The sequence below is a fragment of the Bombus vosnesenskii genome, unplaced genomic scaffold (assembly GCF_011952255.1).
Source record: "Bombus vosnesenskii isolate JDL3184/JDL3185 unplaced genomic scaffold, Bvos_JDL3184-5_v1.1 scf7180000013265, whole genome shotgun sequence".
Taxonomy (NCBI): Eukaryota; Metazoa; Arthropoda; class Insecta; order Hymenoptera; family Apidae; genus Bombus; species Bombus vosnesenskii.
In genome coordinates, this window is record NW_022882925.1 from 1428519 (window position 1) to 1452178 (window position 23660).

The 23660-nt window shown below is 39.6% G+C and overlaps 1 protein-coding gene across 8 annotated transcripts in view; it reads right to left on the reverse strand.

The window, feature by feature from the left end:
* The window catches only part of LOC117243392 (potassium voltage-gated channel subfamily H member 6), a 142404-nt gene that overhangs the window by 43932 nt on the left and 74812 nt on the right, over positions 1 to 23660 (reverse strand). The gene's annotated exons all lie outside the window — the stretch shown is intronic.

Here is a 23660-nt window from a genome sequence, read left to right on the forward strand (position 1 = left end):
GCTCCCTCGTAGAAGAAGCAACTACGATCCTCCTTCTCGCGCCAAACTTCGTCAATCTGTTTCTACAGACTGTCAAAGGAGTTCTCACTCCCTCTATCAACGCGTCCCTCTCTTCAGACGACAGCTCGCTCTCCTCTTGAAAGTCTGACGATGTACTGTTGCTGATTCGACTGGCGAAACGTCCTCCCGAAGTTCCAGCCTCCTTTCTAGCTAGTTCCAACGAAATGTTGTCAATTGGACGTCGAGACAGAGCCTGCAAATCGCGCTCGTAGGACGAGGAACTGGTCGAAGTTGTTCCAGCTTCCGTGAATACCCTCGCTGTGCCGTTGGTGGACGTTGATTTTGCCAGGAAGCCCCACTTTCGTCGAGCTTCCTGATTGACACGAGCCTTCTCGATCTCTGTCCACGACGACGACTGGTCGTCCGTAGGTTTTGCAGTCCGCGGTGAACACTCGGACAAATTTCTAGCGTCGCCGAGGGTGTTCGATTCTTCTTTGATAGATCGAGCACCCTCGTCAGAGACGCTAGACTCCGCGACACTCGAGTCTTGCTGTTTGGCTGACACGGACCTCAGCGGAATCTGCTTCCTCCTTATCACCACCGGTGGCGGCAGACGATTGGTCGGCCGACCAGCCGCCTCCAATTGACCTTTCACCGATCTCAGTGCTATCTGCTCTTCCCTCGAGGACAATCCCGGAGGCTGGGACTTCGACAGTTTTTCCTTGAACAGCTGAATTTTGGCGAAGTGTACGGTGACCTATTTCAACACTGGGGCTCTTGGCTCCTTTGCTATCAGCTGATCGTTTGCTTGCTTTTTTTTTGTATTCTCTATAGCTCTCCCTTTTTTATCTATCGTCGTTGATCGTATAACGGATCACGGATTTCTTTGGCTCCTCTCTGGGAGCAAATACAAAAGGTGTGTTTCTTCTAATATAGGCTAATACTTCGACGTTTTGAAAGACAGTTGGGTACACACAATATACTGACACATAGTTTCCTTTTTGCTTCTGCTTGAATGCTTCTGTACGGCGGCTACTTTCACCTCTGATAAAATTCGATCGATCTTCTTTTCTTCTTCTCTCTTCTAATTGATACACGTATATTTCTATTTTCTATGCGATACGTTTAACAAAGGAACCACGTTAATCGACGAACACGTGGATCCTCCGATTCTTTGTGCTTCAGATTCGTGCGCGTTAATGTCGTGCGTATCAATCGGAAGTGTGCGCGTTTCACACGGTGACTTCGATTTTTTTTACTTTTTTTGTGTTTTTACTTTACTATATATATATAATATATATATACGATCAACGAAGAAATACGCTGACCTATTGGTAATATTAATTGGTTTATTACTTACGACGGGCCTTTCAGCCATATACAAGTTACAGTCGCACGGTAAAAATCGTATCTGTTCCTGGCATCGTCGTCTCGGGCCCCCGCTGATCATTGGACAAGTCGACGAGTCATTTATTGTTTCGTTCGTTCGTTTTTTTGTTTTGTTTTTCTTAAAACGTCGGTATATAAAATGTAAAAGGGTCGTTGACTTAAACTTAACTCTTAATCCGCTCCTTCTTGCGTACTCTCTTTCTCTCTTCTCTGATGTTCGAACTTGGAGATTCGAGAGATACGTGGTTTAGCGATAATTAATAATTAGCAATTAGTAATACATAATGGATGGAACACGACGACAGTCTCAGTTGGGAAAAAGTGACTTTCTCAAGTGTCAGTCTCGAACACGATATTTTTTTGTATTTTTTATATATTTTTCTTATTAATTTCTGCCTTACGCTATCCTTCTCTTTCTCTTCGGTTCTCTTGCAGCATTCAACCTCCTTCCCCTCGTCCGTCTCTTTCTCTACTCCTATCACCGTCCTTCTCCCCACTCCTCTCCGTTTTCAGCTTGCTCTCGTCTTTCAGGGAAATATTGCGCAGTGCGCAAGGACGATACCGTTAAAAGAATAAAAAGGCTGAAAAAAAACGACGAAGCTTCTTCCTCTTCTTCTTCTTCTTTCTCTTCCTCCTCTTCCTACCCTTTCTCGACTTCGCTATTTTTCTCGACACTTCCTCTTGCCCTTTGTCGAACGACAAAACCCAGACAAGCAGACTCTCTCCGATCAAGTGGATCCCCGAAACGGAGGATCGTGGAAACAAAACGCAGGTACTCGTATCAAAGACGCGAGCTTTCAAAGTCTATAGCAGCGTGATGTTCGTCGACGCAGCACGCGAAACACAGGCCCACTACGAACGTAGAAGCCTTCGATAGATTTGGCACAAGCTAATACTGAGGAATCTTCCACGGATGCGCGAGATTCCATCGTTACGAGAGGTTAACATACCACGTTAGTGTCAAAAAATCTTTCTCGATGAGGGAAAAATCAGTCACCCGGTGTCCTTGTTTCCGGACCGTTCCACGCTCTGGTCCAAGGCTAACGAATATCACGGAACCACTGACGACGATCGATTTACCTCGCAAAACTTGATGAAGCTCTCTTTCCGTCACCCCACCTGTCAACCGTGATCGAAAATGTTCGTCGTACTCCCCAAGATCACTAATTCACACGATCGAGCTTGGAGTCGTTCTCTGTCCCGTCATCCGTAGAATAATCGAACCCACCGATCTCACAACACACTCGAACAAGCACCGATCGTATCATACATCATCGCCATGGTCAACTTGTCTCGTTCGTGCATCCTTTGACCCCGTGTCACTCGCATTTCCCCCCCGCTTCACCAAAGAGACGTCGAACCACGAGGATCACCGGACGACGCGTCTTGGTCGTTAACTCCACGCGAATTGACTAGTTGCTCGGACAAGGCCAAGCCCCGCGCTAATCTCGCATGTTGCTCTGCTGTCGACTGTCTGACTGGACGGACGACGCGGGAACGTTGCCTACGAGCGAGTCCATATTCGCGAGCGTGTATCGTCACCGATAAACAAGAGGAGCGTAGATGCCAAGATGATCAGTCGACCAGCAGTATCTTTAAAGAGTCTCGTTGTTTCACAGCCTCGTAACATAGAAGAGTAAAGTCTTCTATATATCATTCGCTCCTTTCTTTTTCCTAATACGCACGATTATCCATAAACAAGGGATTAGATACTTTCAACGAACGTCGAGATGATCTCGGGCGCAGCTGCACGCAGCAGGGTATCTCATCTTGCCTAGCAGGCTCTCATCGACAGCCAGGCGAACTAAAAACCAGGAACCGGGTTACGGGAGGTTGGAGGACGTGCTGCAGCGGGTGCGTCCACGGCTCCAGGTCGTTTGGACTCCTTCTGTGGCCGACATTCCGACTGTCCGTTCTCCCGTGCACACGCGTCACCAAACCTGAGACTCCGGATACGTTCGATCGAAACTCCACGAACTCGTTACACCATGCACACGAATGACGAATCTTCTTCTATATTAACTCTTTTCTTCCTCTCTTGTACATTGTATATCAACTTTGTCTATTCGTTATCACTTCCTGTTTCCGTTCCTTCCGTTTGTCGTGGTCGTTCTTTGCTCTCGTCCTCGTTCTCGTCGTCTGCCTGCCCCTGCTGCAGCGTGTGTCTAATGGTGCGCTGCTCTCTCCTGTCCCGGAGGCGAGACCGTGGAAACGTCGTCAGCGTCGTTTTCTGATGCGCGCCGTGCCGCCACCGCCGCCGAGCCACCGACGACGACCCACCACCTGTGCTTACGCTTATTGATTCGTGGCAGTACCGCGAGCGTTCCGCCGCGTATGCGCCTGTGCGCCCCGACCGAGATTCTGCGCGACCGACACCGTACGCCTGCCATTCCACTGCACATTGTGCAGTCACGCGCTTCGTCTTTCTCTACTTTTTCCCTCGTATCGCTTCGTTTCGTTTCGTACACGCGCTCCAAGCTTAGGTTTCTTCGAAGAATATTCCGATTCTGCCCTATATTCTTTTCGGCCAATTCTCCCTTCGATGATCGGCCTTTGATATGATAATTTACATGGCACTTTGGCAGGGTAATTTACTAACTCTTCCTCGTTGACGAGTTTTTCCAATAGTTGCTTCGGAGAGGAGCGAATGATCGGGAATTAACGAAGCCAATGTTTCATAGTTATGTCTTTCTTTTTACTATTACTATAGGTTTGCTCTTTTTACGAGATACTTGCTTTGCCCGCTGTGTTACTCATTCTGGGGTATTCCTTTAGCTCACTCTTCTTTCTCGTGATCGACCTTCGATGCGATGATTCAAGCTACTTCGGTAAGTATCCTTGTCGTTGTTCTTTAGAAGTAGGCAGTCGTGAGTGAGTAGGAGTTGATAAGTATAAAGGCTTTGAAATCGTGTCTCGCCTTTCATCTTTTAATGTTTTGCTTCATTGGTTCCCTCTTTTTATGAGACACTTGCTTCGCCCACTTTTCCACTCGGTCTGGCCTACATTTACTTTAAAACGTCTCCAGGTTTCGGAGAGACGTAGTTGGCAGACTCTTTGTATTTGGACCGAGACGTTGCAAAGCGGAGAACTTGAAGATTCTTCTTGACTTTTTCCTTCCTGAATACGTTCAGTTATCTCAGTTACGACATCGATACGTTCGTTTATTGAGCCATAAATTTCTTTACTGGAATGTAGCAATCTTAATGCGCAAGTTTCAAAGTCGTAAAGCAGGCCGATACGATGTTAATACGAGCAGCTCCATTTTTTAATCTGGTTGATGCGAGTGAAACATCGGAGAACGAGTCCAACGAGAATCGAACTTTCTGATCGTTTCGTCGAGACTCGATTGCGGATTCTCCAGCGTGCCCGGCTTTTTTTTCTTTTTTCCCCTTAAGGGATGGCTTTTCCTTCGACCGGGAGTTTCATTCGAACGCAGCCTGGCCTAGATTTGTTTCCTTCCTCTGTTTTCGTCTTTTTTATTCTCCTAGAGAGATCACAACGATATGCATTTTGAAACTTCGTATCGTCGCAGTTTGAGATTCGTGCAGCTTTTATTGGACGAGGACTTTTGTCTTGGTTGAAAAATATAGCGAGACGGTGTGTTGATTCAAGACGTTGCTCGAGGCTGTGCAGATTCTGTGACGTTTTGTGTTCCAAACTTCTCTATATCCTTCCCAGTATTACGAGATTTTTCGCTGGATAAAAGTTTCTGCTTCTTTTTCACCGTTGATCGTTCGTTCGCGTAAGAAGCTTTGGAAATTTTAATTTATAGATGTGTCATTTTATCGCTTTTCTTTGTTTCGCTCTCCTTTCTTGCTTCATCCTCTGATTAACGATCCGTTCTGGCTATGGACATTTAAGTAAGCTCCTTATAGCATCAAACTTTTTCAGGAACTGGTAAAAATGTGTTCATTAGTTGCATCGGATCACGTCTTCGTTTATCCGCTGTCGTCGTAAAAAGATAGTGGAAACTCTAGGAAGAAACGTTGCGACGAAGGTCTTTTATCAAACGAATTACTCACTTACTTCCAGTCTCTTTTTCACGTTTTTGTACTGTTAACGAAATGATCAAGATAAAAGAGACGAACCACTTTTTTGCAATAACCTTTTCAGAAATCTTAAAGAAGTATTTCCATACGACTAACAATTTTAAGTAGTGCGTAACTTAAACATCTTCAGAGATTTAATCAAATTTTCTCACCTATGCTCGATAATTGGAAAACCAACAATTTAGGTAATTTTTAGAATTCCTGCGTTCTTTCTGTCATAAAATATTTAATAAACATCTTCAGTTTCCAACAAATAATTTAGCCGATAATCTTGGAACTAGAATCATTTCCAAACGATGTCCACCCATAAATCTTGCGAGTTCTACTTTCTAGGTTCTCCAGTTAATGACTCAATATTGCTCCTATTATTCTCGGCAATCGCTCTCGTTGTCCGACTTTCGTACAATCGGCGCGCATCCTGGACGCAGCGTCGAATTTACGTGCCAACTTGCATTTACGTTTTCCTCTTTTTAATCCAATCAACATCCTCCTATTCTGATATTCAACTTTTATCCAACTTCCACGATCATCTGACTATTTTTCTTGCCTTCTTTCTTTCCCTCTTATTCCTCTTCGCTCTCGCATTCGAGAAAATTGCATCGATATTCCACATCGTTATATCGCTTTCGAATTTTTTAATTTCGTTTCATCGCGTACATATTTTCTTCCTTCATCTTCCGTGAGAAGAATTTTCTGTACATCGATAATAGGTAACAAGTCAAAGTACACTTTACACGCTGTTCTCCATCTTGTGTTTACTAGTGATCACTCGATGTTTGTCCACTAACGCAATCATGACCCAATTCTCTCCACCTTCCACCTAGTTTAACCGTTGCAAGTATCTTGTAAACGCGACTAGCTTCATAGAAATTAGACTAACCGAACGATTACCTATTTTCTGTCTCGTAATCGGAGTGATTAATCCGATTCAGTTGTAGAGCACGAGATAGAGAGTAATTGCACGAATCCCGCGGTTCTCCGGGATTAAAATCTGCCGTGAATGGCTGCTGCAGCTATTTCTACTGCATTTGTGCCGGTTACTCGAATGGAAATTCCCTAGCTTAATTAAATTTTCCTTTCAATTAACAAGGTGAATTACTCGATCGCTGCGAGTAATTCATAGCATACTGTGAAATCTCCTTTCTACTCGTCCTGCCAGCTTAATTCGCTAGTAATACCTTGACAGCTGCGGGAAATACGCGCGAAACTTTTTTCACTTAGAAACACTCGTTCTATTTGATGGGTAGTTTTATCTTGTACAAACAAGAAAAGATTGTTCCGACGAACAGTGCGAAGTTTGCTGTAGCGTGTGAGATAGAATTTTGATGTCGGAACTTTTCCTCCTTTTCTGAGTCGGTATATATAATATTACAGATGTTTGCTTGCGACGTATGAAAACTTCTTTCCATGTTTGCTTTTCATTAGAAAGAATTTATTAATCCGTGTACTGAAATTTGGGATTGATTAACTTGGAATGAGCAAACTTTTGTTATTGCAATATAATATTTCTCAATCCATTTTTGAAAAGTATCGTTCTGAATTTTGTATATAGAATTTTTTAGGTGCATTTTATGTTTCACTTTTGAAGCTAGAGAGAAGTGTATGAAATTAATGACGAATAGTAGTACAGTTATGAATGTTTAACAGCCATAATATGGAACGTCAAGGCCTACGCAGAGGCCTATCACGGTAGTGCTCACCAACGGAATATTGAAATAATAATGGAAACAGTCAATTGTTCGTAGAACTTCCCGAACAGGCAACTTGTTGGAACGATTATCCTAATTATTACTGAACAATTCATATAACTGGCGATACAAGCGATTTTCTGCGTGAAAAAATAATTTCAAAGCAGAGAATAAAATTGTTTCCTCTTTCTTCTCAAGGAAATTCACTTTAACCAGTCAAGGGATATTGGTACATATGCGTGCGTTTAATTTTTATTTCATTCATCCTATTGATCCCGATAGAAACCAAGATGCAATGACATTGTGCGATAGTTTCTTCGGCCATGCCAAGATACGACAAAATAATTCGAGATACAAACAATGTAGCAAACTAAAAGGTAACTTTACCCTTCTCTGGCTCCAATAAAATCCGTGAAGAGATTAAGTAAATATTTCATATATTTTACGTATTACGTATTACGATTTACTGCAAGAGGATAAATGCAAATACAAGAATTGCACGAAGCTTCCCTGTTCGCTTTACAAGGCTTCTTCTCTTAAGAAACGATCTTTCAATGTTCAGCAAGAATACTGGCTTCTTCTTTTATGAAGACGAATGAAAAGGAACCGAGTACTTCCATTAACCTGATATTTCCACGAAATCCTGAAAGAGTAACGACACATCTCATCCCTTGAACAAATCAAAACGAAGCAACGAATTTTTTTCCGCCAAATCTTGTGCAGTACGAACTGGCTGAGTGCAGCCAGTTGTGTATTTCCATTGCAAATTGTGCGCTCCCAATTAAATTAAATCAACGCAACGGTGCTTGCCCTATCAATGGGCCTGTCGACGTCGTTGAAACGCATAAATCACGCGATCTGGGTCGACCAGCCGTGGCTGACCTTGCCAGGGTGGCTGTGAATCCAGAAACATCGATAAACGCTAACCCAATTCAGGTACAATGCGAACGTACGAGTTATTATTTCTACCCCTTTCCTGTCAGCCATCGTTCGGGAGCTATACTCACAGAGTGGCTTACGAAAATATTTGCACACTTGCCATAGGAAACCTTTCATGTACAGTCGATCACAAAAGTCTATATACAGTCCTTAGATATAAAATATTGTAATAAAAAACGGCGGCAGGTTATGGCAACTATAGCCCCTGTCTTTGCCATTTTGGGGGCCTCGATATTCAATAAAAATACATTTTATTCTACGACTATAACGGGTAATTCACTCGTGTACCTTAAGAAAAATAAAGAAAAGGTTGCCTTTTAAAAATGCGCTTGTTACAAAATAATTTTTATTTCATATTTACGTAAATTTATTTCATTTTAATGCCCTCCTCATTTTTGTATAAAGGGGCTCCTGCACTTATTTTCTTCGCTGAATGTGTTAGTTCTAGGCCTGAGAAGTTTTAATCCGACATTGGTAAAAATAAAAGTATTCGTAAAAATATCAGTTTTACGAATCTTGTTAATACACGTATCGTCACAACGTAACACAATTTATTCACTTTTATCGTTATTAAGAAGAAAGAAGTAAATGACAATGGCAGTGCCTTGAACTCGTCTCTACGTGCGCTATAAATCTTTGCCTGCTGCATGTGACAAGACATAGCGCTCGTACGATCTGGCGAAGCAAAAAAGGATCTCAAATTTACGGCGACAAGAGAACAAGAAGGAGAAACTTACAAGTCCCTTCGCGTCATCTTCACGCTGAATATTCAATAGCAAGTTTGATACGGAATTAACGAGCTTCTTCTCGAGATGCAGCGGCGTTTGACACGAAATTGGATGCATCAAGAGATTTCAGAATATTACTAGACACCAACGCTGTTAAAATATGTATTAGATATGCATATCTGTTCTAATATACAGTTTACTCGCGTAACTTCTTTCATTGGATTACGAAAGTAAGGATTAGGTTCGGATTAGGTTACAGTATGAGCTAGAGCGAATTAGAATAAGCAATTTGGGAATTTATATCATATTTATAATCAGTGTATATATTTGTCTGAATAAATGTACCCTCCGAAACTGGAGAAATACGACAGTATTTGAAATTGCTCGTTAAAGAAGCCTAGTCATAAAATCCAGAAACAATATTTTCGCAAGATACCCCGAAAAAAATGATTCGTCAGTTAAATCAGTAAATTCCAATAGAAAATTCACAAAGCCTAATAATGGAACAAACGCGCAGTATCTCTAAATTTAAATCTAAGCATTCTAATTTAACGATAAAGGGATTGTGGTCATAAATCGCAAAGAACAATATCGTCGCGATCCCCAATCAAAAGAGCCGAAAATTATTCCTTAATAAAATCTGTAATTATCAATGGAAAAATCGCAGATTCTCGCTATGGAGTGGCTCACCTGTTCAGCACGGGGCTTAATCTTCTCCTCCTGCTCCTTGGTGAGGTCCTCGACGAGATCGTGGAGGAGCCTGATGTCTTGGGGGCTGGGGGAGTCGACCCTGCCAGCCCCCACGCTCATCGCACTGTGAGGCGCCAGTTCACAAGAGTCAGCAGCCTCGCCCTCGGTACCCCTCTCGCTATCGTCCCCCCACCGATCTTTATGGGACCACTCCTGGTCACTGTCAGTCACCCTTTCGTCGTCATCGCTCATTTAGAGCATTCAGGCGGCTTTCAGATAAATCAGACTCTTGCCCCCAGTTTCTTTCGCTTCTTATATAAACAACAAAGTGAAAACTCGCAGAATCTTTATATCTGCTTTTGAATAAATCAATGCAACTATTTATTATTAGTCGACATTTCCTAGAAATATTGAGAACTTCGTCCAAAGTACTATATTTCCAAATATCTTCCAAACTCTTATTTCTTTGTATAAATCGTATAGAATTATACTTTTGGTTATTTTTCCTTAAACGATTTTTATCCTTAAACGAACTAATTAATTGTGCAGTTTCCTGGTAGTTTCAAGATCCAAGTGATCCAATCGGTGAGCGAAACACTAGAATATTATTTGAACGCTAAGTTCTTCGTGCTTCTCGACGATTTCGATATTCAACTCTTGATCAATTAGTCATTGATATATTAGAATACTGTGAACATTAACTCGACTGAATAAAACTCCCTCGATAATTGACTGATTCTTCTTGTTCTGTCGCTATATGTCTTATCGCGTGGATAATTCCTTGACAAGTTTAAACGATATCCCCTGGTAATTCCGTGACACGAACTACTTCCACGGAACATTCGCACGATTCTCGATGATCCGGTTCAGTCCGATAGCAATCGTGCGCTGCGAGGTTTTTTGGGCTTCGGTTATTGTCGAGTTGAGCAGTGATCGTGCGGAACACTTGAGGAGAACCTGGCTTACTACAGGGTATTTATTGCCAGGGCGAAACACTCTCGTCGATATCGAACCACGAGGCTGTCCTTAAAACTAAACACTTACGGGAGTCATTAAGCTGTTTACGAATCGAGAATCTTTTTACATGAGGAACGATTTTTCTAATGATTAATATCCCTTGGTTGGAAAGAATGGAAATCTTTCAAACAATGTATCATCAGTTTTATACCGAACAATTCCTTAAACAATTATCTTCTCTATAAATGTCAAAAGCTTCTTTCTGATAAGAGGAACCATCAAACATAAGTTATTGTTCTGCCAATATTAAATAACGATTCCTACGTGATCAATTTTTCTTCCTTAAATATCAAATCGATGTGTCCAATTCTTCTTCCTTGCCACTTTTCGTTAGGAAATCCCTCAGCCGTAGCTTATTACTCTTTTTATTTTGAACGGTCCTTTGAACAATCAACTTTTCTTTGTTAAAAGTTGCTCTGCAACGAGGAAATTCTTCCAACGAGGGAAATATAATTTATTGTTCGTTCTAAGCTAAACAGTTCTTTCAACGATCAAGTTTTCTTCGTTAAATATCAATATTTTCCAGTAAGGAAATCTCTCAAACATAATTTATTGTGCGTTCTATACTGAGTAATCCTCCCAAGGATCAGTTCTTCTTTATCAAATACAAAATAAATTTCTCTCTAATAAGGAAATCTTTCAACGTACCTTATTAAATTGATATGGAATTCTTTCTTTACTCCGCTTCGAGTGAAGAAATTCTTCAAACTAGTTATCCCTCGTTACTTATCATTCGTTCTACACTGAACAATGTTAGGTATCCGATCAGTATTAAGTCCCTCATCTATCCCAGTAAAAAACTTCTTCAAACATGTCTGAACATTTGTCATACACGACACAGTCCTTTTAGTAATCGAATCGAACCAAATGCTCGTTCTGTTTCATTTCCAATGAAGGGATTCCTTCGAACTTACGCTGCGTATTAAAAGCAAATACTTTCTTCGTTCCACAGCAAGCAAGAACAAGTCAAACATGACTCATCGCCCATTACATGCTAAATAATGCAGTTGTAAACTTTCCGTTAAATATCGAAATGAATCAAATTCCTGGTGTATTGCATTTCCAATAAGGGAATTCCTCGCGGTTCGAGCAAACGCTACGTCACGCAACAGAGTATTCAGCTGATAATCGAACCGATGGTATGGAAAGGGGATTGGAACGCGTGTCCACGTATCGAATTTCCCGCGGCGAGTATGCGGAAGACGCATCGTGTATTAAGACAGCTGCCTGACCGCGAAAAAGTTCAGAAACACTATATAGGTTAACATCGTCCAACGCTTAATTATTCGAGCTACTATAATTATTATTTTTTATGATTTACATAATTCTATAATTATATACAATTCACAGGGACAGAATTATATAGTAAGTAAAATAATTAAATGATATGCATTCGAAAATTGTCCATTTTTTACTATATTTCTCTACGCGAAATTGTCATGAAATTTTGGTAATCTTTTTATCGTGAAATTTAAATATAATATTCTCCTGTACAAAAACCATGATATGTGAAATGATTCACTTTAAATAATGCCATTTACAAAAGAAGAAACACCCACCGTTAAATAATATTTTTATTTCTATTATATAAACGCGTTACTTAAAAAACAAATAATTTTTATAGGTAGCTAATATTTTAATCAAGAATCCTTAAGGATTTAAAAACTTAAAAAGGAACAGGAATTAGTTAATAAAAAATGAATTATGATCCAAGTTATGACTGTTTTTCGGTCGGACAGCCTTTTTTAAACAGTGTCCGACGCCTGGCGTCGAAGTTTCGCGGACGACATTGCGTTTCGGTGGTGACAACGCGCGCGTCACTGCACGCGTTCTTGGTGCACGCGGCCACCCTCGAATACGTTCGATTCTGCGCGGCTCTCACCACATGAAAGTGGGATTTAAGCTGAGAAATAATGTAACACTTAGTACCAGTCTTCTACTTGGATATAAGTGTGTGTGTGTGTGTGTGTGTATGTGTGTATGTGTTAGAGCGAGTGGGTGGGCGCCTGGTAGTCAACTGCAATCGCACGTAAAGCGAAGGTATAGTTAGGTGGTTACGACTGCGACGCAAGGACGCCTGTCATTGATCACTTCGTGGCTATGACCTTCGTTGGTTACCTGGTGAAACCGGGGAAATTATTTCATGTGGAGACAAGAAACGCGGGAACACTCTTTAGTAGTTTAAATCATCGTATAGCCCGGCCCATATAACGAAGTCATTTATTAATCTATACTGGCATTGATTAATGTCTTGGGATACAGGACATTTGTATTATATATTTGAGATTATGCAGTATGAGAAAAATGACGAGTTGTGATTAAGAGTTTTCTTTATGAGTAGAATTTGCAAGTAGGGCAACTGAAACTATCAGTCACTGTAATATTTGAATGCATTGGAAAATGAAAGGAAGAAATTAGAAGTGTTTCGTTTATAACAATAAAAACTATGAATATATTAATTAGTATTTACAAGTAGAATTGAGAACCAGAGGAATTGGAAATTTTAGTTACTATTATATCTTACTAGAATGGAAAATGAAGAGGAGAAAAATTATAAGTACTACAAATAAAATGTTTATTTCAATAATACCGTATGAAATGTTTTAGATGTTTTATTTCACTGCCACGATGCAGGACAAGATTGTAGAAGTTCTGGTATTTCAAAATTGAAAAGAATTTACTTCATCTCACGACTGATTTTACTTCGTGGCTCGGATTATAGAAGATTGATAATGTGTCTGAAAGGAAGAATCTGAGCGCATACACGTATCGACAGGGTTGAGAATCCTTTTAAGATTTTCCTTTAGGGGTGAAGATCGATAGACGATCAATGAATCGAACTGTCCATTTTGTAGTGTTTCATTAAGAATTTCATTATTAATGAATGTAATAGTGTACCTATACTTGTTTGGTTGTAGAAGGTTGTTTATGAATGTTCATTGAATGAATAATAGAAAGGTTGATTAATGTACTTATTTGATTAATCGATGGGTGGTATTGGTTGGTGAATTATTTTTCTAACAGAAAAGTTGATTTACCTTTAGTGGTTTGATTAACTAAGAAAAAATTCAAGAGTTGGTCATGCAAAAGGAAAGAATAATTTTTAATCAAATTGCGATTAACTTAATGATTAACACTTTAGAAGTTATAAAATTAAAAATGATTAACGTTGAGAGAATTCTGTGAGAATGTGTATTAGTAGAAATTGACGAAGATGTTCATTTCTCTGCGTGTCGTTGCTAGAAACATCGGCATTGAAGTTGATAAACTAAGAATTAGCGACATATAATAAATGTTCTAAAAAAATAAATGTTTTAAATGACTACGGCCGACTTCGATCGAGTCGTTTCACAAGAGATGCAGCGTTTTATTGATTTTTCGAAAACTTGCGCTAACCTTATGCAATTTCGTACTGCACGTAATAACTCAGTCTGTCTAAGAACATATTATTCTACTACGTGCCCTGTTACATCTTTAAGAGTTACGTCAAAAGCAGAATCTTAGAAGACAATTCACTTTCAGAACCTCGTAAACCAGCGAACAAATTTCCACATAAAAATATGATATACTCAAAACAGAAAATATTGAAGAACATATAGATCAATGATACACATGTCATAATATATTAAAACGTATATACACCAAATGAAACAGAGAAGAAACTTCCACATAAAAATGTAATCCAACCAAGACAAAAGTATTACAAAATATTATAAAACTCAATAGCAAGTACACGTATTTACAACTAGGGGTTGCAATCCCGCGTTATTTTCAATCCCGTGGGAGTACGGATTTAGTTGTTAGACATTTTATATTATACATTTAAGGAGACGATATTTAATAAGGAAACAAATTTTATTTGCTCAATTACGGCAAGTTGCATGCCCTGTACGTAACAAAGTTGTTGATAGCAAAGCATCAGTCTAGCAAATTTTCCCATCATATTTGCTCTATCAGTAGTTGTATCAATAATTTCATCTTCAATATCTAGATTAAAACTCTTCAGACATCCTTCAACTACGTTGGCGCAATGCTCTGTCGTGCGTGAACTATGGATTCCATCTAAATCAAGGTTAAAGTGTTCCTCTTTATAATGCACATCTATGTTTCAGTATATCTGATTCCATTCGAGATGCCCCTTCGTCGATTGTTAATGAAAACATTTGTTTTTCATATTAGTCTGTACAGGATCTGAGAATGTAATAATTCTCGATCTTATTGTATTAAAAGAAGTTTGAAGCATAAAACCATTTTTCAGAAACAAGTATTTTAAGTTCGTAGATTTACAAAGAACATCGAAAGTGAAACCATCTTTAACAATCATTCGAGATATCATTTTTTCCATGGAATTTTCTTTAACGAAGGAATTGTCAATTATTTTGGCCTTTCTCTTTTGCTATTACATTCTCGTAATTGTAAAGGATCTGCGGCTGGGATGCTGTTTTCGATACATTGCAAGAATCCCTTCTCGGTGATGATGCTTGCGAGTGTGACTTTAAATCTATAAAATGTCTACTTTTCAAATATATCACAAATCCTCTTTCCTCGATCGGTGACTTAATTTTAAAACCATAGAACACTTCAAGCATTTGGTACTTTCAGTAGTATCACTCTTCACGAAATAAGCCCAAAGAGGTTTATTAGTATTTTCTTTCTCATCGTCACACATGGATTCTTTATTGGATGACATATTTTGTTCGCACTAACAATATCAATTGATATTAATATCAATCAATACGTAATATGATAACATATATGTTAGAAATTAATAAATTACAATTTAAGAGGCTCGCCCTCTGACGCTTCCGCAGTCAATCGCGGTCCTCTTACCAGAAGGTTCGTCATCTTCCTCATCCTTCTACCAGCCAAATCCTTCCACAGCATCCTTATCACTCTACACGAGCCATGGAGCACCATGACGTCGTATCATCGGCTACACGTGCGTTCCTGCGAACTCCGAACTTCGAAACTATAATATTCGCGCCTATTAGAATTCACCGCCCACAATTAAACATCCACGACTCTTAGAATTCGTCGTTAAATCTGTGGATATCGATAGCCGAATGGCTCTTGAAAGATCTTGACACGTGTGATTGTGACGCACACTATGCTGCAAACCTTGCGGAATGCTGCGGTTCCTATCTAACGTTATACGGCTCCAAAAAATGACGCGAGATCCTACCTTACGGGATTGCAAACCCTTTTCACAACCTATACATACGAACAAAACGCAATAATTATTAAATACTACTTAAAGGAATTGTATACCACTTCAGAAGATATTCCCAAAATAATTATAAACAAATAACCAATCATCGAACAGAGTTCAGAAAGCGTATCGTCTTCGAAAAACTCTTTTCAATTCGGTACAGGCGCGAGCTCAGTCTGACCACTGACTGACAGCGTCTACTTCGTGTCACTGTCGGCGATGAACTATCAAAGTCGACTCCTTGCTAACCGATCCAGGTGCAGTTCCTTATATAAGAGACTTCGTCCCACTATTCGACCATCTAAATGCGACAGTTGTGGGGCGGGATAGGACACAAAAGAAACGTGGAAACATTCTTCCGGCTTCTCCACCCCTCGTTGCATCTGGTTTCGGTTACCAAGGTGTCTCCTTTCCGGCATATATTTTGGCTGGTGGCCCGCGTATCCGATGGAGACCATCGATTTTATTCGCGAAAGGAAAGTGGACCTTCCGTGGACGCATTTGGCACGGTATACCGTGTCTCCTCGTGTATTTAAAGAGCTTCCCTTCTGGAATAACCAACGAACGCGACAGCCTACTAAGCAATCTCGTTAGCACCGTATCAGTCGAGATCTAATTCGACTCCTCCTTCCCTTCCGTGTCCCAGATTTCCGTCTTCCGCTTAACGTGGGCGCGGCCATTTTAAATTCTGTCCACGGGGATGCAAATTGGGATTTAGATGGGACACCATCCTCGAATTTAAATCGATGGTTTCTTTGATCAAGGGTGTCAGACAACTGGACGGTGAGATTGGAAATTAAAAGTCTCGCTGTTATATCGTAGCTAAATGAAAACTTTGAAGTAGTTTGGGTTATTCGTATTTGAAAGCTTGAACGTGAATTTTTATATTAGGTGAACATCGACCACTCTGATTGTTTATTTTAGCTACTAAGTTTGAAGAGGTTAATGGAATTCTTGATATTTGATGAATAACGTGACCGCGTCGATAATACGTTATCGCGTACGGTCACTGACAACTTTATCCGCGGTTATTGATTGCCAATGCCTGCCGTAGAACGTAATTTGGAACACGGTTCTTCGTTTTCGTTATTCCGACTCTGGATAGCTAGGTAAACCTTCTTTCAAAGGGCAAGGTAATAGAAAATTACCGCCATTTTGTCAGCACCGTTCTCGATTCAACGCGATTCGTTACGCGTTCGTAACGCGCGTCGCGAACGCTCGAAACACGTGGGAATACGAGTATGTCACGGAACGCAATCATCAATGTTCAAAATCTCCTAACTACCAAACGACCTAAAAGTCGAAAACCATCGAATCTACAAAACTACTTCTACAATTATCGTAATTACATATTATCGTAATTCTAAATTCCATACTTTCTCCGTTTTTAAATTTCATCTCGACCAAACCAGAGAACCTAACCATCTATCAAAATTATGAAATTAATGCATGGTTAATTATATAACAATTATCTAAACGTAATGCCTCTAAAAGTTACTCTTTCGTTAAAATCTTTTGAAAATCTTCAAAGGAAGCACGCATCGTTCAAGGAGGGTGTCTTCCCCCAAATTTCCCCGTGACAAAATCTCGATCTCCGTATGTGATAAAAACCGAGCTTTCCAATGATCCAAGAAACATAGAGTGCACATTCACAACACGATCATCACGTAGGTTCACATTCGCGCGCGGTCATAGTTGTTCGTATCCTTCGCCCTGTAGGTGACTGTCTCCCATCCCCGGTTTCTTTTTCGTTGAAATCGATCGATGATCGCGACAAGCCGCGACCTATCTCTACCTGACATCCAATCGACCGTGTTCCGAACGGAGAGCGATCGCCGGTACCCGACAAACGAACGCTCTTCACGTCCTGATGATGTGGTTTCGAGGGGTTGACAACGAACAAGCACGTAATGACGCGACGCGGCGTTTCCTTTCGAGTGTCATCGATCAATGCGATCAAAGCGGGATAACGATTGCCGGTCAGCACTCGATAAACTTCTGCGTGACTTCACCTCCTGTTTTTCCTCGACCCTCCCCTCGATGTACCAACCCTCTTTCTCCCTTGTTCGATGAAAGGCGCGCCACTTGGTGCTCGAACCGCGATGAACCCTCTCGTGATGGAAACACGCGTTCACGCGCCACCCGGCCTTTTTCAGTCTTATTCACCGTTTACATGTGCTCTGTGATCCTTCAGGGGCGATGTGGACGGAGTGGCGAACGGTGTAACCTGCCGGGCAGGACGGGGGATACTGCGCCACTGACAATAGCGCCTTCTATCGGCGAGCCTCTGCCAGCCACCCCCTTTCTACCTTGCCCCTCTTTCCACACCATCCTTATCTCGCGCTCTCTCTCTCTCTCTCTCTCTTTCTTTCTTTCTCTCTGCCTGTCTCTGTTCGATCAGGAAGGTTCGTGTTCTCTATTTCGCTTCGCTAGTCGTCGACTTGTCTGTCCTTTGCCCTCGTATCGTATAGGATGGGGATTCTCAACGTGAGAATCACGTACGGTCAAATTTTGGGGGCTACACCGTGAGAGATTAAAAGTTGTATTTTAGAAGATTTGGAAAATCGTTATTGCCTTGTTCGAATTGTATTCTTGTTTTCGTGTAATACGTGTAATTCATGAATATAAAATTTGATATTAGTACAATAGCGAACAGAAGGAAGTTCAAAGTTACTAAGTATAATTTATTTGCGTATGCGCACATATTAGTAACTTTCGTGTTAGATATTTTTCATCGTCATGCCAATATAACGATGGTATATTTATTCACTTTTATCAAATACAATACTATTTTATACGATTGCGATATTTTCTATGCTACTTATATTCAAACTGTCTTTTGTCTGCTAGTGTGTATGTATACGTGTTTCGTTGCGGTTGTTACACCATAGCTATAGGTTCATCTATCTACACAAGGGGGTACGTGGAGTATAGAAGGTTGAGAACCACTGTCGTAAGGTATATTTCGGTTTCTGTCTTCGTTTCTCACTTTCTCTCTCTTTCTCTCTCTCTCTGTTTCTCTCTTTCTATGTACTGGTACCATGATGTTCCTCTTCGCGATTCCCTGGTTTTGTTTCTTTATCGCTTTTTACCTTTTTTCTATCTTCTTCCTTTTTGCAGCAGTTTTATTTTATCGAGATTCTCTGCGCCATTCTAGTGAAAATATTTTATACTTTTTTCCCCTTCTTTATCGGGAATTTGTTCCCAGGCTTTTTGGAAGCAGTTTTGTTATATTACGTGCTGGTTTCAGCACAGAATTCGTTCCGTTCAATTGCTCGATAGTTTTAGAAGGATTCCTTCTGTCTAATTAACACTAGCCTCATTCTACTACCTTATTGTTGATTCAGAATAAGCATACTGTTCTTCTTCCGCTATTTAATATTGCGTGTTCTTTTTAATGAGATTATCTTTGTTCAGAGAGGGTGTGATTACGTGGCAATACCTTTGGGTTGTTAATTAATCTACCTTTTGAATTTCGTGATGGTTATTTACGGTTCAGAGATAACACATACTCTTTAAGGTTGGCTTCTCATGAAGGAACATGATTATCCCATTATATGCTTCAATTATTCAAAATAGCTGAGTTCTAGAACTTTTCTCATGAAATATTTAGATTTAAATTTCCTTTTACACGAATTAAAAAGCAATTTCCAGGGATAAAGTTACAAGAAAATCCTTATAACAAACCTTATCAGAACAATTATCCTAGACGAACAATCGACAAAATATAGTTCATTAACGACAGCATAATATTCTACACCTTACTGGAAGAAAATCTCCTATATATTCAACTGATCAGATGACCTGGTATACGACCATAAATATTATCATCAGAATAATAAAAATATCTCGAATTTTATACAGACCATTGCTTCACTGCTTTCAGAACAGATATTTAAAAAATGCTTGATTTTTTATTTTAAAAATTTGAAGAAAATTTACCGATTATTCAAATGTCTTGATAAAAGACCATAAATATTAACAACATAATAATAATAATAATAATAATAATAGTAATAATAAATACGATGCTCAATTTCAACTTTCCAATTACAAAAAAGTTCGATTTAAATGCCGGAACAAAATGATTAGTTTCCTAAACCGTCAATTGAATTTCTCGATCAGGAATGAATGATTTGCGCGAACAATGAAATATTTCTACGGTTATTAAGGGATTCTCAAGATCGGATATCTTTGTAAGCAGCAACAATAGGCGTGTCTTTAATTCACCGTAATAATTTCCGCGACATCATCGTAACGCTGTTCGAGACTGGAGAAAACAGGCGCAGTATCGGTTATCGATATTGGCGGCTTCGAGTTCGCCCGATGTAAATAGCTTTGGCTACGATGATGAGCTTGGTCGATTGAACGTCGGGACGAGGAAAAACCACTGCCAGTCCAAATGCAATTCGGGCTGGTTACTACGTCTGCACACAGAACATTCCTGATAGGATGAAGCACTTACGAACCAAGGTACACCGTGTATCGGCCACTGCTATCACAAATTGCTACTACAAAAAAGTTAACCGAATGAATAAAAAGTCACTTGCACAAACTTGTAGATATTTCTGCAATTTTGTAGGTATTTTTGAAACGTTGAAGTACAGTTTGAAAATGTTTGTATTGGAAAAAAGGAGGGTATATAACTTTTAATATGAAGCTTGTTACCATGCAGCTGAGTTATCGAGGATCGTAGTTTCAACAGATTCATACTGAGAAAAAGAAGAATAGAGTTTTATAAGTAAAATTTGTCACCATATAGCAGGTTGTTAACAGAAATTGTTTCAGCTGATTTGTATACGTGAATTCTTCGGAAAAGGAGCGTCACCCTGACGTGAACACGATTTTAATTTTTGGAGGAAAAAGAATAAAGAATCATATATGGTGTATTTTATTTTACTTGATTTTTATTTTTCTAATTGGAAGGGTAGAATAATTGTGTTGGTTCCGAGTTTGATAGATATATGTAGAAAATTTGTCATCTTTAGTACTAAGTCATTCCTGCGACTTTAAAAAGATGAAGCTTCGAGTAACCATATATATATGTATAAGTAATTGTTCTACTTGGGTGTATAACGTTGAACATTTTTCAAATTACCCACTATTCTCCCAGAGCCTTATGATCTTTTATCAGTGATAAATTGTCCTTTTTAAGCCGCATCGCGCCGTCATATCGCGTTAAGCAGTAAAAGTACCGTAACTGCGGTCATATGTATCGATTACGAACAACTGTCTGGTAGTCGTGTATGCACTTTCAGAAACTCGGTTAAAAGGAAACTAGCGAAACTTTATATTAACACGTGTCTGGCTATTATGCGATAAAAAAAGTATTCTTCAACACGATATTATCTGAATTTTGTACAAAGTACAAAGTACTCTCTCAAATTCCTCAAAAATGAAGAAAGCATCGAAGAAAGAATATATCGTTAATGTTTATTTCAACTTGATGTTGACCACGTCATCCACACGTGTCTATCCATTACACCATAGAAAAGTATTCAACACAAAATTATCTAAAATTTTACATACATCGTCCCTCCCAAATTTTTCGAACTTAGGATATCTATGGAAGAAAATTATTTCGTAAAGTTTTATCTAGAAATTTTCAGAGAATATTTCATAATTTAACAAATTTGACACGCGTGTCGAGCTAACTGCATTTGCCACGAGTTGAAGAGCTCAGAACATTTGACCCTCTACAGGTCGATAAGCATGTTGACGAAGGTATCGTCGCTATTTCAAACAAGGAAATTGTTTAAAGGCCGGCGTCCCTTAAGCGAGACCGATCAAGTGGCTTCTCTATCCATCCATCCTCGACCGACGAGGAAAGCAATGACGAGAGTGTGCAAAGTATAAGTCGACACTTGATCGCCGATGAGAACTCCGATCTTTGTTCCCCGAGTGTGAGTCAACTCGTGGACTGTTCTCGTCATCCGAGAGAGTTATAAATTATTCGGCAACCAGTCGTGTAATGTGGTATCGATTTCTAGGCCTGTACTTGTCACCTGGTTTCGCTAACACTGTTTACAGATAGTTCAGAATTTTAATTAGTAGGCGTTGGATGCCAAAATATTTCCCTCCCTTTTATAAAATATATCTACTCTTTAATATGTAAATAATAAAATATAATTACAAAATTTCTATTACTTTACACATATATCCGTTTTTATTTAATACCTTCGTGTTTCTACCTTATTTGTGGTGTGAATTTTCCCAGAAACAATTGAATATCTAGAGCTTCCTTTAAATTAGATTTGTTATCACATGGTAGATTGCAAAGGAAATTGCGAGGAATTTTGTTTATTGCAAAAATTTTCTTCCGCGAACTATCGAAGGAAAAAAGTGTTACGGTGGCATAAAATCGGCATCATTTTGTGGAAATCCAGCGCGGGGGATTCCCGCCCCCAAGACTGCGGCGTAGACCGATTGGCGCCAGCCAGGGCTGTGTTACCACGGGGTGTCATGGTAAACGCTGCATTACTCTGTCACATGATTGGCAACAACGCTAAGAATTTCGTTCGAAACAACTACGTGCTTCTTTCGAGACCTAGAAACTATAAATAGTAATACTAGGTCAGCATTTTTCTCAAGAAATGCTCCTGCTATAAATTTTCTCAAATAACACATAACGCATATACACCAAAAAATATTAACATTTATATTTCAAAAAATAAATTCCTTCCATCAACAAAATTTATTCCACATCATAGACATTCATGTGAGCAAAAGAGTGAATAAATAAACGACGCTACAAGTTCTTCCACATGACTAACGAAGTAATGCAGAACGCGTCAAGAATTCCAAATGACCTAGATCGAAATTCGTCTTTTTCCTTTGTGAACAAAATTTCTTGGCAAATATAATCTACGTATTATTCTTTCTCCATTATACATCATCGTCCTCAAATAAAATGTCCCCAAAGTTGAAGAGCTTCTCCATCTTCTGTTCATTTGAAGAGCAAACGGATCAATGCTTTAGTTTCCTATGAAGTCAGTAGAATAAACCGATTTATGTCAGGCAGAGAGCATGACTTGTTTTAAAACATGTTTTAATACCACTGACGTGGATATTTTAAAAAAAAGACAAGTTCACCGACCGTAGGACGGTAAAAATAAGACAGTAGCTTAGAGATCTCCTATTTTCAGTGAAATAAGATGAAATATGTCGGGCAAATATGCGGTCGCCTGGGAAATAGACGGTGCATGTCGATCAAACGAGGCCACAGTAGAATAGGACAGTGGCTCACAAACAAATATCTATCGAATAACACCAGAATGGTCTTTCGAATGTTTTCTCTGTCAATCAAGTCTCTTTACAGCTTATTAAGTCATTTTTAACACAAATGAAACCTCCAGGATGGTTCTGTATATAAAATTCACGCCTGAGGTGTGTATCAAATACTCGGAAACTTCACTTCGATCTTATTAAAAGCTAAATTCACTTTCGTCGTCTATAGTCGAAGTCCATAACGTGCCTCAAGGAAACTGGTATCTTTACTCCGTCTGAAACGGTGCGTCAGAAAGAAATTTACTAGTTTCGTTCTTTGCAAGGAAACTTTTCATTCTGAGTAAAACGAAACGAGCCTCCCTTTGACGAATTAAAAGTTTCGCCAGCAAACAATGGACGTACCTATCTCCTAGTGTCTGTTCCGAATGAAAAAGTCCTGGACAAAGGACATGGAAGAAAGAAACGACCAAGAAAATTCCGCTTGTCCCTGAGATCAGAACATATCCTGAGAGAAACTTTGATGACGTGACTCTATTTGAAGTCGAAAGCATCACGCGAGAATGTTCCCTTCTCGCCAAAGTTCCAAGGCGAGGATTGCGGTTCGCATATAAATTCGCAGTACCTTCAAGCTGACTTTTATCCAACTTTCCTATAAGCCTTCCTATAAGCCGTGATATCGTATGTGGCTTTATCGGTTTCCAACTCGTGCGACCAGCTGATGATC